Consider the following 16,170-nt stretch of genomic DNA (forward strand, 5'->3'; position numbering starts at 1 on the left):
GGGAGAGAGAGAGAGAGAGAGAGAGAGAGAGAGAGAGAGAGAGAGAGAGAGAGAGAGAGAGAGAGAGAGAGAGAGAGAGAGAGAGAGAGAGAGAGAGAGAGAGAGAGTAATACATGAGTTGGGAGAGAGAGAGAGAGAGAGAGAGAGAGAGAGAGAGAGAGAGAGAGAGAGTACATGAGTTGGAGAGAGAGAGAGAGAGAGAGAGAGAGAGAGAGAGAGAGTAATACATGATACACAGTTCCGGAATTCCAAATTGAGCAGCAGCTGCTGAAAAATGAGCTCCTACAAATATTGAAATTTACATGGTTTTTAGAGTGAAGTACATCGAGAAAAAAGCAAAAGAAAACTGCAAGACTGAATAGGAGACAAAACAAGCAACAAACAAAGAAGATAGGCTTTTGAAAAAGTAACTATTTTTCATAAAATTGTAGTTATCTTAGCTAGCTGAATTGTTTACCAGTTGCTAAGCAGTTGCTAGGGACTCTCCTGGAAGAAGCTAGCTAGCTAACGAAGAATAACAAAGAATATCTAGTTAACAGAAGAAAAGAAAGAGAAAATCAGGACAGAAGAAAAAAGGATATCAAAGTGAAACAGTTCTCTAAAGACACAAGAGACAATAATACAAGAAACAACGCTTCTATTGCAACATTGTAGCCAACATTACCAGCGTTGCTATGGAAATTGTTTACCCACCAGACATCCAAACAGAGAAAGCTAAGAAAAGTTTCAAAGGTTTGTTGATGAGACAGAACCATGAATGCCTGTTTGCAGATCTTACCAGTTGCAAAACAAGAGCAAATTTAATTTTTAATACCAAACGAGGGCACATATGGAAAAGGATTATTTGCAACCATTTCCCTTTCTCAAAAAAGAGAGGCATCAGCCAAGGATGTCAGATCAGCATTTTTGAAGAAGCTGACCAGAGCAACATGTATCAAACAGTGAACTTATATAATAATGGAACTGTATTGATACAAGGCAATGATTCAAGCCTCCAGGCCTTTGAGAATAGGTTTGCTACCCTAAAAGCAGAAGCTGAAATCATCTCAGAAACTGAGGAAAAAGTCAAGGAGGGAGATGGAGAAAAGCAGGCCCCAACGGTCTCTGTGACCCAGCAAGAAGCCCTCAGTGTCCCTCTACCTACCTCACCTGCAGCAGACAGAGCCAAGGACTTGCCTACAACACCAAGAACTCCTGCTATGCAACGTTTCCACAACACCCTCTCTCTAGTCGAAGCAGAGGTCATAGAACTCAGAGAGAACAAGCTTCAAGAGGAGGACACTGTCCAAAAACTAAAAGAAGAGATGAAACAGTTCAGGGAGGAGAGCAGAGCATCTATTGCTAAATTAAAAAGCAGAATGGACAAACTGAGTCAGACAAATGATGACCTCAGAGACCACCTGAGCACAACAAGAAAGGAGCTAGAACAAAGAGAGAGGTACATTGACCTCCTCAACCAGCAGCTAGTCATTATGTCCTCTGCATCTAGAGAACATGTCGACCAGCTTGGCATAACACAAGCAGAACCTGAGATCAGCATGGCCTCCACCACACAGCCTGATGACACTGCACCAGCCTACCAGTCTGCTCCAGCCCAGATCAGCCAACCAGCGTCCCAGTCTGCTCCAGCCCATGTCAGCCTACCTGCTTCCCAGTCTGCTCCAGCACAATGTGCTCCAGCCCAGGTCAACCTACCAGCCTCCCAGTCTGCTCCAGCCCAGGTCAACCTACCAGCCACCCAGTCTGCTCCAGCCCAGGTCAACCTACCAGTCTCCCAGTCTGCTCCACCCAGACAATCACCCACAACTGCAATCCTTATTGATTCAAATGGGAAGTTCTTAGTCCAGGAAAGATTATTCCCTAGACACCAGGTGTATAAGTTCTGGTGTCCTACAACTGACAGTGCAATGCAGCTACTCAGTCAGACCAGGATTGACACCCCCGACAACATCATCATCCACACTGGCACAAACGACCTTCATGCCAAAGGTGAAAATGTATCTGGGGCAGTGAGAAGAGTGGCAGAACGGGCACAGGCTCGGTTCCCAACAACCAATATAGTTGTGTCCACCCTCCTACCAAGAAAAGACTTCCCAGGACAGTTGATCAACAAAATAAATCAACAGATCACTGTGGACTGTGCCTCACTGCTCAACGTCAGAACGGCTCACCACCCCACTCTGACATGTCAACACTTATATGATAATGTACATCTTGATCAGGACAGTATCAAAACCTTTGCCAAGGACCTAAAAGATGCAACACTTGGCAGGGACCCACACACCCATCACCCCAGCAACAGAGGTCCCCCGCCTCACCTTCTGAAACAACAGTACCTCCACCATCCCCAGGAGAAAAGAGCCAGACACGGCTTATTACAGCACAGCTCTACTAGACCAGGCCCATCACAACACAGATTTACCAGACCAGACCCGCCTCAGGACAGCACGACTATACCCGTCCCATCACAACACAGCTATACTATACCCGTCCCATCACAACACAGCTATACTAGACCAGGCCCATCACAACACAGCTCTACAAGACCAGGCCCATCACAACACAGCTCTACTAGACCAGGCCCATCACAACACAGCTCTACTAGACCAGGCCCATCACAACACAGCTCTACTAGACCTGGCCCATCACAACACAGCTCTACTAGACCCGGCCCATCACAACACAGCTCTACTAGACCCGGCCCATCACAACACAGCTCTACTAGACCCGGCCCATCACAACACAGCTCTACTAGACCAGGCCCATCACAACACAGCTCTACTAGACCAGGCCCATCACAACACAGCTCTACTAGACCTGGCCCATCACAGCACAGCTCTACTAGACCTGGCCCATCACAACACGGCTCTACTGGACCTGGCCCATCACAACACGGCTCTACTGGACCTGGCCCATCACAACACAGCTCTACTGGACATGGCCCATCACAACACAGCTCTACTAGACCCGGCCCATCACAACACAGCTCTACTAGACCAGGCCCATCACAACACAGCTCTACTGGACCTGGCCCATCACAACACAGCTCTACTGGACCTGGCCCATCACAACACAGCTCTACTAGACCTGGCCCATCACAACACAGCTCTACTGGACCTGGCCCATCACAACACAGCTCTGATCACTACTCCAGTGTCGGACAGAACACTGTCCTTCAGAGAAGTACACCACATGATGCAGTCCACACCATGTATCATTCAGATCATCAGCCTACATATGCTGAGGTAACCTCTGGCAAAAGACACCTAGAACAATCAGAGATAGGAGAGGTGCGCCAACTACTGCAACTAATATGCAGACTACTGAGCTAGACAGACTCTTTAATTCACACACACACACACACACACACACACACACACACACACACACACACACACACACACACACACACACACACACACACACACACACACACACACACACACACAGGGTTGCAGATTGCATTGTACTTATTTTTCATGCAATCTTATTCCATTCTTATTCATTTGTTTACAACTATTCTTAATTTTATTGGCACCGGTATTATAGTAATGTATGTATGTATGTATGTATGTATGTATGTATGTATGTATGTATGTATGTATGTATGTATGTATGTATGTATGTATGTATGTATGTATGTATGTATGTATATTATTATTATTTTGTTTTTTTTCAATGTACTTTACTCAAACCAGTGAATATCACTTATTATAAATGAGATCATTAACAATCAGCTCTTGGAATATCCAGGGACTATACTCTTCACATTTTGGTTATAAAACAACAAATCCAGAATTGATTAAAAACATCAAGGGACAGGACATCATAATCCTACTGGAAACATGGTGTCGTGGAGACATAGATACTCAGTGTCCCTCAGGCTATAGAGAAAGTTTACTACCATCAATCAAACATAAAAATGTTAAACGGGGCCGAGACTCAGGTGGAATCATCATTTGGCATAAGCAGGACTTAGCACTGAATGAAATGAAAAAAGGTACCAGTCACATTTGGCTAAAACTTAACAAAGGTACAATCTACTGTGACAATGATGTCTACATATGTGCAGCTTATGCTCCTCCTTCAGATTCACCATATTATGATGATCAGTTTTTCGACAATCTCCACACAGAAATCATTACATTTCAGGCAGAGGGTAAAGTGCTTCTTTGTGGAGATTTCAATGCAAGAACAGGTTCTGAGCCTGACTACACTGATGCGGGAGGTAACCACCACATATTTGGACACCCCTCCTTGTACAGTAGCCCTATTATAAATAATAGAAACAGTCCTGACCAAATACTGAACAAAAATGGGAAGGAGTTAGTGCATCTCTGTCGAGCCTTAGGCCTGTACATGCTTAATGGTAGAATCAGAGGGGACTCTTTAGGTCAGTTTACTTACTGCTCAGCTCTTGGGACAAGTGTAGTCGATTATGCCATCACTGACATCGACCCCTCCTCCATTAGTGCATTCACTGTCAGACCACAGACACCATTGTCAGATCACAGTCAGATCAACGTGTTTCTGAAGAAATTAACCGGCAATACTCATTCAAAAAAACAGCCCAATAAACTCTACAACATAAACCAATCGTACAGATGGGCTCCAAACAGTGCAGAGAGATTCATTGAAACGTTGAACTCAAATGAAATGATGAACTCTATACAGTTTTTCAATAACTCACAATACCAAAACAATAAAGATGGTGTCAATTCGGCTACTCAAAACATCAACTGCATATTCCAAAAAGCAGCATCGAAAGCAAATTTGAGAAAACCAAAGAAATGCAACCTCAGAAACAAAAAACAAAATGTTTCTGATAAATGGTTTGATAATGAATGTAAAACAATCAGAAAACACCTAAGACAAATGTCAAATGAAAAACATAAGCAGCAAAACAACCCAGAGCTACGATATGAATATTTTGAAACTCTGAAACAGTATAAACAAACACTGAAACGCAAGAAATTGAATTATACCAACAAGACACTTGATGAAATTGAAAACGCAATTGACCAAAATCAGTTCTGGGACATGTGGAACAATTTAAGCACAACAAAGCCACAGGAATTAGCCATACAAGATGTAGGAATTTGGAAAACGTATTTTGATAATCTATACAAAAACATCCCACAAAAAGACTTACAACAGAACCAATTAGAAATTAAAGAAAAATTGAACATCCTTGAATCAGTCATTAAAAACAACCAAAATCCATTAGATTACCCAATAACCCAACAAGAACTAAATGAAAAGCTCAAATCTATTAAATCAAAGGCTTGTGGTCTAGACAACATCAGAAATGAAATGCTGAAAAACAGCACACCCGAGTTGCAAAATGCTATGCTTAAATTGTTCAACATGGTTTTAACTTCTGGTTGCTTCCCTGATGTCTGGAACCAGGGGCTCATCTCCCCTATCCACAAAAGTGGAGACAAATCAGACCCCAATAATTACAGGGGAATTTGCGTAAACAGTAACTTGGGAAAGGTTTTCTGTAGCATTTTGAATTCAAGAATTCAAACCTTTCTTCAAGAAAACAATGTAATAAGTAAATGTCAAATTGGCTTTCTTCCTAACCATCGCACTACTGACCATATATACACCTTACACACACTAATTAATAAACACGTCCACCAAAAAAAGAGGGCAAAATCTTTGCTTGCTTTATTGACTTTAAAAAGCATTTGATTCTATTTGGCATGAAGGGCTATTCTACAAAATTCTCCAAAGTGGGCTTGGTGGTAAGGTGTATGACTTAATAAAATGTATGTACACAGAAAATAAATGTGCAATAAAAATCAAAAACCAAAGAACAGAATTATTTTCACAATGTCGAGGTGTGAGACAAGGCTGCAGTTTGAGTCCAAACCTTTTCAACATTTATATCAATGAATTAGCAGACATGTTGGACCATTCTCCAGCCCCAGGACTCACACTATTTGACAAAGAGGTGAAATACCTGCTATATGCTGATGACTTGGTACTTCTATCACCAACCAAAGAAGGTCTTCAACAAAACATTAATATTCTAGAGCAATATTGCCATAATTGGGCCCTGGCAGTAAATTTCCAAAAAACGAAAATCATGATTTTCCAAAAGAAAACCAGATGTCAGAAACACAAATATAAATTCACCCTGAACAACACCATCATTGAACACACTAAAAATTACACCTACCTTGGTCTGACCATATCTGCATCGGGAAACTTTAATATGGCAGTGAATGCACTCAAAGAAAAAGCCCGCAGAACATTGTATGCAATAAAAATGAAATTATTCAAAATCAACATCCCAATTAGAATTTGGACCAAAATATTTGACAGTGTAATCCTACCAATAGCTCTTTACGGAAGTGAGGTTTGGGGGCCACTCAATAAACTGGACTTTAAAATGTGGGACAAACATCCAATTGAAGCCCTACATGCAGAATTCTGTCGGAAAATCCTACAAGTCCAGAGAAATACACCAACTAATGCATGTAGGGCAGAATTGGGCCGCTTTCAGTAATAATGAAAATACAGAAAAGATCATTAAAATTTTGGCTACATCTAAATTCAAGTCCAAATTCAAGTCTGCAATTTAAAGCACTCCAAACCCAAGAGCTGAGCCCAGAAACGAGCCCTCTCAGTCAGCTGGTGTTGGACCTCACCAACCAAGCTGACACCAGCACTGCTTCAAAAGAAAGAATTCAAATAAACAAAATCATGAACCAATCAAAGGACTCATATTTACAACATTGGAAAAACGAAACAAAATCCCAAAGCCGACTAAATTGCTACCTGACCCTAAACAGAGAATATGAATTGGCTGATTATCTCTACTCTGTCAGAGATACGAAGCAGAGACAGATCCTTACCAAGTACAGGCTGAGTGACCATCAATTGGCAATAGAAACCGGCAGACATAAAAAGACATGGCTACCCAAAGAGGAGCGTGTATGTGGTCACTGCACGACAGGGGAGGTAGAGACAGAGATGCACTTTCTCCTTTACTGTGATAAATATTCCTCACAAAGAGATTCCTTATTTACAGAAATGACTACATTTATTCCAAATTTGAACTTATTAAACCCAGAGGAAAAACTAAAAATACTCATGGGCGAAGGAGCAATGGCTCCTCTTGCAGCCAAATATGTATTAGCCTGCCATAGCCTGAGGGACACTGAATAATAACATCTGCATAGTAAGCAGTAACTTACTTATTATTACTATTATTTATACTGTTATTGTTATTTCTATTATTATTTTGTTGTTTATCATTCCAAATAGTAGTGGTATGGGTGGTAATGGTAATGATAACAGTTTAGTGATGGTGGTGGTAGTGGTAATGATGATAGTAGTTGTAGTACTGATGTAATGGTGAAGATAACCGTTATTTAGTTATAAGTTGGTTATAGATTCATTTTCCATATTTAGATTTTTATACTTATTGCATTCTACTATTTTACTATTATTTTATTGTTATTATTTTTAAATTTTGTATTATTATTTACTGCCATTTTATATTATTATTTGTTATTGTATTACAATGTATATTGTATACATTGTTGCTTTGGCAATATTAACACAATGTTTTTCATGCCAATAAAGCAGCTTGAATTTGAATTTGAATTTGAGTAATATGTGAGTTGGGAGAGAGAGAGAGAGAGAGAGAGAGAGAGAGAGAGAGAGAGTACGTGAGTTGGGAGAGAGAGAGAGAGAGAGAGAGAGAGAGAGAGAGAGAGAGAGTAATACGTGAGTTGGGAGAGAGAGGGAAAGAGAGAGAGAGAGAGAGAGTAATACGTGAGTTGGGAGAGAGAGGGAGAGAGAGAGAGAGAGAGAGAGAGAGAGAGACATGAGTTGGGAGAGAGAGAGAGAGAGAGAGAGAGAGAGAGAGAGAGAGAGAGAGAGAGAGAGTAATACGTGAGTTGGGAGAGAGAGAGAGAGAGAGAGAGAGAGTAATACGCGAGTTGGGAGAGAGAGAGAGAGAGAGAGAGAGAGAGAGAGAGAGAGTAATACGTGTACATTGTCACTGTCTATAATGTTATATTCTACACATTGTCACTGTCTGTAATGTTATATTCTACACATTGTCACTGTCTGTAATGTTATATTCTACACATTGTCACTGTCTGTAATGTTATATTCTACACATTGTCACTGTCTGTAATGTTATATTCTACACATTGTCACTGTCTGTAATGTTATATTCTACACATTGTCACTGTCTGTAATGTTATATTCTACACATTGTCACTGTCTGTAATGTTATATTCTACACATTGTCACTGTCTGTAATGTTATATTCTACACATTGTCACTGTCTGTAATGTTATATTCTATACATTGTCACTGTCTGTAATGTTATATTCTACACATTGTCACTGTCTGTAATGTTATATTCTATACATTGTCACTGTCTGTAATGTTATATTCTACACATTGTCACTGTCTGTAATGTTATATTCTACACATTGTCACTGTCTGTAATGTTATATTCTACACATTGTCACTGTCTGTAATGTTATATTCTACACATTGTCACTGTCTGTAATGTTATATTCTATACATTGTCACTGTCTGTAATGTTATATTCTACACATTGTCACTGTCTGTAATGTTATATTCTACACATTGTCACTGTCTGTAATGTTATATTCTACACATTGTCACTGTCTGTAATGTTATATTCTACACATTGTCACTGTCTGTAATGTTATATTCTACACATTGTCACTGTCTGTAATGTTATATTCTACACATTGTCACTGTCTGTAATGTTATATTCTACACATTGTCACTGTCTGTAATGTTATATTCTACACATTGTCACTGTCTGTAATGTTATATTCTACACATTGTCACTGTCTGTAATGTTATATTCTACACATTGTCACTGTCTGTAATGTTATATTCTACACATTGTCACTGTCCGTAATGTTATATTCTACACATTGTCACTGTCCGTAATGTTATATTCTACACATTGTCACTGTCTGTAATGTTATATTCTATACATTGTCACTGTCTGTAATGTTATATTCTACACATTGTCACTGTCTGTAATGTTATATTCTACACATTGTCACTGTCTGTAATGTTATATTCTACACATTGTCACTGTCTGTAATGTTATATTCTACACATTGTCACTGTCTGTAATGTTATATTCTACACATTGTCACTGTCTGTAATGTTATATTCTACACATTGTCACTGTCTGTAATGTTATATTCTACACATTGTCACTGTCTGTAATGTTATATTCTACACATTGTCACTGTCTGTAATGTTATATTCTACACATTGTCACTGTCTGTAATGTTATATTCTACACATTGTCACTGTCTGTAATGTTCGTCTGAAAAGGAGTTACAGTTCTCAGCAGTATTGATATTGACTTTGACTTTATTGATTCTTGCTCACAGTTTACAAAAAACTGAAGAAATGCTAAATTAATATCATAAACAGTTACATAGAAAATAGCATTTGACACACGTGTATGTAATGAAATCAGTAGTATTTATTTTAGTCCTTATCTCATAAAACATATGTTAACCTTTCACACATTCTGCATAGCTGAAATATAAACACTAAAATATCAGAGAGTCAGAGAGTTCAACCTTCAGCCCTCAGCAAACGGCTGTGAATTCCCATCAGACTTTCTGAGTCTTTTAGTCTCCGTCCCAAATGGAACCCTATTCCCTATCGAGTACACTACTATAGACCAGAGTCCTATTCCCTGTATAGTGCACTACTATAGACCAGAGTCCTATTCCCTGTATAGTGCACTACTATAGACCAGAGTCCTATTCCCTATATAGTGCACTACTATAGACCAGAGCCCTATTCCCTATATAGTGGTACTACTATAGACCAGAGTCCTATTCCCTATATAGTGGTACTACTATAGACCAGAGTCCTATTCCCTATATAGTGCACTACTATAGACCAGAGCCCTATTCCCTGTATAGTGCACTACTATAGACCAGAGCCCTATTCCCTATATAGTGGTACTACTATAGACCAGAGCCCTATTCCCTGTATAGTGCACTACTATAGACCAGAGTCCTATTCCCTATATAGTGTACTACTATAGACCAGAGCCCTATTCCCTATATAGTGGTACTACTATAGACCAGAGTCCTATTCCCTATATAGTGGTACTACTATAGACCAGACTCCTATTCCCTGTATAGTGGTACTACTATAGACCAGAGTCCTATTCCCTGTATAGTGCACTACTATAGACCAGAGTCCTATTCCCTGTATAGTGCACTACTATAGACCAGAGCCCTATTCCCTATATAGTGGTACTGCTATAGACCAGAGTCCTATTCCCTGTATTGTGCACTACTATAGACTAGAGTCCTATTCCCTATATAGTGTACTACTATAGACCAGAGTCCTATTCCCTATATAGTGGTACTACTATAGACCAGAGCCCTATTCCCTATATAGTGGTACTACTATAGACCAGAGTCCTATTCCCTGTATAGTGCACTACTATAGACCAGAGTCCTATTCCCTGTATAGTGCACTACTATAGACCAGAGCCCTATTCCCTATATAGTGGTACTACTATAGACCAGAGTCCTATTCCCTATATAGTGGTACTACCATAGACCAGAGTCCTATTCCCTATATAGTGCACTACTATAGACCAGAGCCCTATTCCCTGTATAGTGCACTACTATAGACCAGAGCCCTATTCCCTATATAGTGGTACTACTATAGACCAGAGCCCTATTCCCTGTATAGTGCACTACTATAGACCAGAGTCCTATTCCCTATATAGTGGTACTACTATAGACCAGAGCCCTATTCCCTATATAGTGGTACTACTATAGACCAGAGCCCTATTCCCTGTATAGTGCACTACTATAGACCAGAGTCCTATTCCCTGTATAGTGCACTACTATAGACCAGAGTCCTATTCCCTATATAGTGGTACTACTATAGACCAGAGCCCTATTCCCTATATAGTGGTACTACTATAGACCAGAGTCCTATTCCCTATATAGTGGTACTACTATAGACCAGAGTCCTATTCCCTGTATAGTCCACTACTATAGACCAGAGCCCTATTCCCTATATAGTGGTACTACTATAGACCAGAGTCCTATTCCCTGTATAGTGCACTACTATAGACCAGAGTCCTATTCCCTGTATAGTGCACTACTATAGACCAGAGTCCTATTCCCTATATAGTGGTACTACTATAGACCAGAGTCCTATTCCCTGTATAGTGCACTACTATAGACCAGAGTCCTATTCCCTATATAGTGGTACTACTACAGACCAGAGCCCTATTCCCTATATAGTGGTACTACTATAGACCAGAGCCCTATTCCCTATATAGTGGTACTACTATAGACCAGAGCCCTATTCCCTGTATAGTGCACTACTATAGACCAGAGTCCTATTCCCTGTATAGTGGTACTACTATAGACCAGAGTCCTATTCCCTGTATAGTGCACTACTATAGACCAGAGCCCTATTCCCTGTATAGTGCACTACTATAGACCAGAGTCCTATTCCCTGTATAGTGGTACTACTATAGACCAGAGCCCTATTCCCTATATAGTGCACTACTATAGACCAGAGCCCTATTCCCTATATAGTGGTACTACTATAGACCAGAGTCCTATTCCCTGTATAGTGGACTACTATAGACCAGAGTCCTATTCCCTGTATAGTGCACTACTATAGACCAGAGCCCTATTCCCTGTATAGTGCACTACTATAGACCAGAGCCCTATTCCCTATATAGTGGTACTACTATAGACCAGAGTCCTATTCCCTGTATAGTGCACTACTATAGACCAGAGTCCTATTCCCTGTATAGTGCACTACTATAGACCAGAGCCCTATTCCCTATATAGTGGTACTACTATAGACCAGAGTCCTATTCCCTGTATAGTGCACTACTATAGACCAGAGTCCTATTCCCTGTATAGTGCACTACTATAGACCAGAGTCCTATTCCTTATATAGTGGTACTACTATAGACCAGAGTCCTATTCCCTGTATAGTGCACTACTATAGACCAGAGTCCTATTCCCTATATAGTGGTACTACTATAGACCAGAGCCCTATTCCCTGTATAGTGCACTACTATAGACCAGAGTCCTATTCCCTATATAGTGGTACTACTATAGACCAGAGCCCTATTCCCTATATAGTGGTACTACTATAGACCAGAGCCCTATTCCCTGTATAGTGCACTACTATAGACCAGAGTCCTATTCCCTGTATAGTGCACTACTATAGACCAGAGTCCTATTCCCTGTATAGTGCACTACTATAGACCAGAGTCCTATTCCCTGTATAGTGCACTACTATAGACCAGAGCCCTATTCCCTATATAGTGGTACTACTATAGACCAGAGTCCTATTCCCTGTATAGTGCACTACTATAGACCAGAGCCCTATTCCCTGTATAGTTCACTACTATAGACCAGAGTCCTATTCCCTGTATAGTGGTACTACTATAGACCAGAGTCCTATTCCCTATATAGTGCACTACTATAGACCAGAGCCCTATTCCCTATATAGTGGTACTACTATAGACCAGAGTCCTATTCCCTGTATAGTGCACTACTATAGACCAGAGTCCTATTCCCTGTATAGTGCATTACTATAGACCAGAGTCCTATTCCCTATATAGTGGTACTACTATAGACCAGAGCCCTATTCCCTATATAGTGGTACTACTATAGACCAGAGCCCTATTCCCTGTATAGTGCACTACTATAGACCAGAGTCCTATTCCCTGTATAGTGCACTACTATAGACCAGAGTCCTATTCCCTGTATAGTGCACTACTATAGACCAGAGTCCTATTCCCTGTATAGTGCACTACTATAGACCAGAGTCCTATTCCCTGTATAGTGCACTACTATAGACCAGAGTCCTATTCCCTGTATAGTGCACTACTATAGACCAGAGCCCTATTCCCTGTATAGTGCACTACTATAGACCAGAGCCCTATTCCCTATATAGTGCACTACTATAGACCAGAGTCCTATTCCCTGTATAGTGCACTACTATAGACCAGAGTCCTATTCCCTGTATAGTGCACTACTATAGACCAGAGCCCTATTCCCTATATAGTGGTACTACTATAGACCAGAGTCCTATTCCCTATATAGTGGTACTACTATAGACCAGAGCCCTATTCCCTATATAGTGGTACTACTTTAGACCAGAGTCCTATTCCCTGTATAGTGGTACTACTATAGACCAGAGTCCTATTCCCTATATAGTGGTACTACTATAGACCAGAGCCCTATTCCCTATATAGTGGTACTACTATAGACCAGAGCCCTATTCCCTATATAGTGGTACTACTATAGACCAGAGTCCTATTCCCTGTATAGTGCACTACTATAGACCAGAGTCCTATTCCCTGTATAGTGCACTACTATAGACCAGAGCCCTATTCCCTATATAGTGGTACTACTATAGACCAGAGTCCTATTCCCTATATAGTGGTACTACTATAGACCAGACTCCTATTCCCTATATAGTGCACTACTATAGACCAGAGCCCTATTCCCTGTATAGTGCACTACTATAGACCAGAGCCCTATTCCCTATATAGTGGTATTACTATAGACCAGAGCCCTATTCCCTATATAGTGGTACTACTATAGACCAGAGCCCTATTCCCTGTATAGTGCACTACTATAGACCAGAGTCCTATTCCCTGTATAGTGCACTACTATAGACCAGAGTCCTATTCCCTATATAGTGGTACTACTATAGACCAGAGCCCTATTCCCTATATAGTGGTACTACTATAGACCAGAGCCCTATTCCCTGTATAGTGCACTACTATAGACCAGAGTCCTATTCCCTGTATAGTGCACTACTATAGACCAGAGTCCTATTCCCTGTATAGTGCACTACTATAGACCAGAGTCCTATTCCCTGTATAGTGCACTACTATAGACCAGAGCCCTATTCCCTGTATAGTGCACTACTATAGACCAGAGCCCTATTCCCTATATAGTGGTACTACTATAGACCAGAGTCCTATTCCCTGTATAGTGGTACTACTATAGACCAGAGCCCTATTCCCTGTATAGTGCACTACTATAGACCAGAGCCCTATTCCCTATATAGTGGTACTACTATAGACCAGAGTCCTATTCCCTGTATAGTGCACTACTATAGACCAGAGCCCTATTCCCTGTATAGTGCACTACTATAGACCAGAGTCCTATTCCCTGTATAGTGGTACTACTATAGACCAGAGCCCTATTCCCTATATAGTGCACTACTTTAGACCAGAGCCCTATTCCCTATATAGTGGTACTACTATAGACCAGAGCCCTATTCCCTATATAGTGGTACTACTATAGACCAGAGCCCTATTCCCTATATAGTGGTACTACTATAGACCAGAGCCCTATTCCCTATATAGTGGTACTACTATAGACCAGAGTCCTATTCCCTGTATAGTGCACTACTATAGACCAGAGTCCTATTCCCTATATAGTGGTACTACTATAGACCAGAGCCCTATTCCCTATATAGTGGTACTACTATAGACCAGAGTCCTATTCCCTATATAGTGGTACTACTATAGACCAGAGTCCTATTCCCTATATAGTGCACTACTATAGACCAGAGCCCTATTCCCTGTATAGTGCACTACTATAGACCAGAGCCCTATTCCCTATATAGTGGTACTACTATAGACCAGAGCCCTATTCCCTGTATAGTGCACTACTATAGACCAGAGTCCTATTCCCTATATAGTGGTACTACTATAGACCAGAGCCCTATTCCCTATATAGTGGTACTACTATAGACCAGAGCCCTATTCCCTGTATAGTGCACTACTATAGACCAGAGCCCTATTCCCTATATAGTGCACTACTATAGACCAGAGCCCTATTCCCTGTATAGTGGTACTACTATAGACCAGAGTCCTATTCCCTGTATAGTGCACTACTATAGACCAGAGTCCTATTCCCTGTATAGTGCACTACTATAGACCAGAGCCCTATTCCCTATATAGTGGTACTACTATAGACCAGAGCCCTATTCCCTATATAGTGGTACTACTATAGACCAGAGTCCTATTCCCTGTATAGTGCACTACTATAGACCAGAGTCCTATTCCCTGTATAGTGCACTACTATAGACCAGAGCCCTATTCCCTATATAGTGGTACTACTATAGACCAGAGTCCTATTCCCTGTATAGTGCACTACTATAGACCAGAGTCCTATTCCCTGTATAGTGCACTACTATAGACCAGAGCCCTATTCCCTATATAGTGGTACTACTATAGACCAGAGTCCTATTCCCTGTATAGTGCACTACTATAGACCAGAGTCCTATTCCCTGTATAGTGCACTACTATAGACCAGAGTCCTATTCCCTATATAGTGTACTACTATAGACCAGAGCCCTATTCCCTATATAGTGGTACTACTACAGACCTGAGTCCTATTCCCTGTATAGTGCACTACTATAGACCAGAGCCCTATTCCCTGTATAGTGCACTACTATAGACCAGAGCCCTATTCCCTGTATAGTGCACTACTATAGACCAGAGCCCTATTCCCTATATAGTGCACTACTATAGACCAGAGCCCTATTCCCTGTATAGTGCACTACTATAGACCAGAGCCCTATTCCCTATATAGTGGTACTACTTTAGACCAGAGCCCTATTCCCTATATAGTGGTACTACTATAGACCAGAGCCCTATTCCCTATATAGTGGTACTACTATAGACCAGAGCCCTATTCCCTGTATAGTGCACTACTATAGACCAGAGCCCTATTCCCTGTATAGTGCACTACTATAGACCAGAGCCCTATTCCCTATATAGTGGTACTACTATAGACCAGAGCCCTATTCCCTGTATAGTGCACTACTATAGACCAGAGCCCTATTCCCTATATAGTGCACTACTATAGACCAGAGCCCTATTCCCTGTATAGTGCACTACTATAGACCAGAGCCCTATTCCCTATATAGTGGTACTACTTTAGACCAGAGCCCTATTCCCTATATAGTGGTACTACTATAGACCAGAGCCCTATTCCCTATATAGTGGTACTACTATAGACCAGAGCCCTATTCCCTGTATAGTGCACTACTATAGACCAGAGCCCTATTCCCTGTATAGTGCACTACTATAGACCAGAGCCCTATTCC

This window comes from Salmo salar, chromosome ssa26 (genome assembly GCF_905237065.1).
Source record: "Salmo salar chromosome ssa26, Ssal_v3.1, whole genome shotgun sequence".
Lineage (NCBI taxonomy): Eukaryota > Metazoa > Chordata > Actinopteri > Salmoniformes > Salmonidae > Salmo > Salmo salar.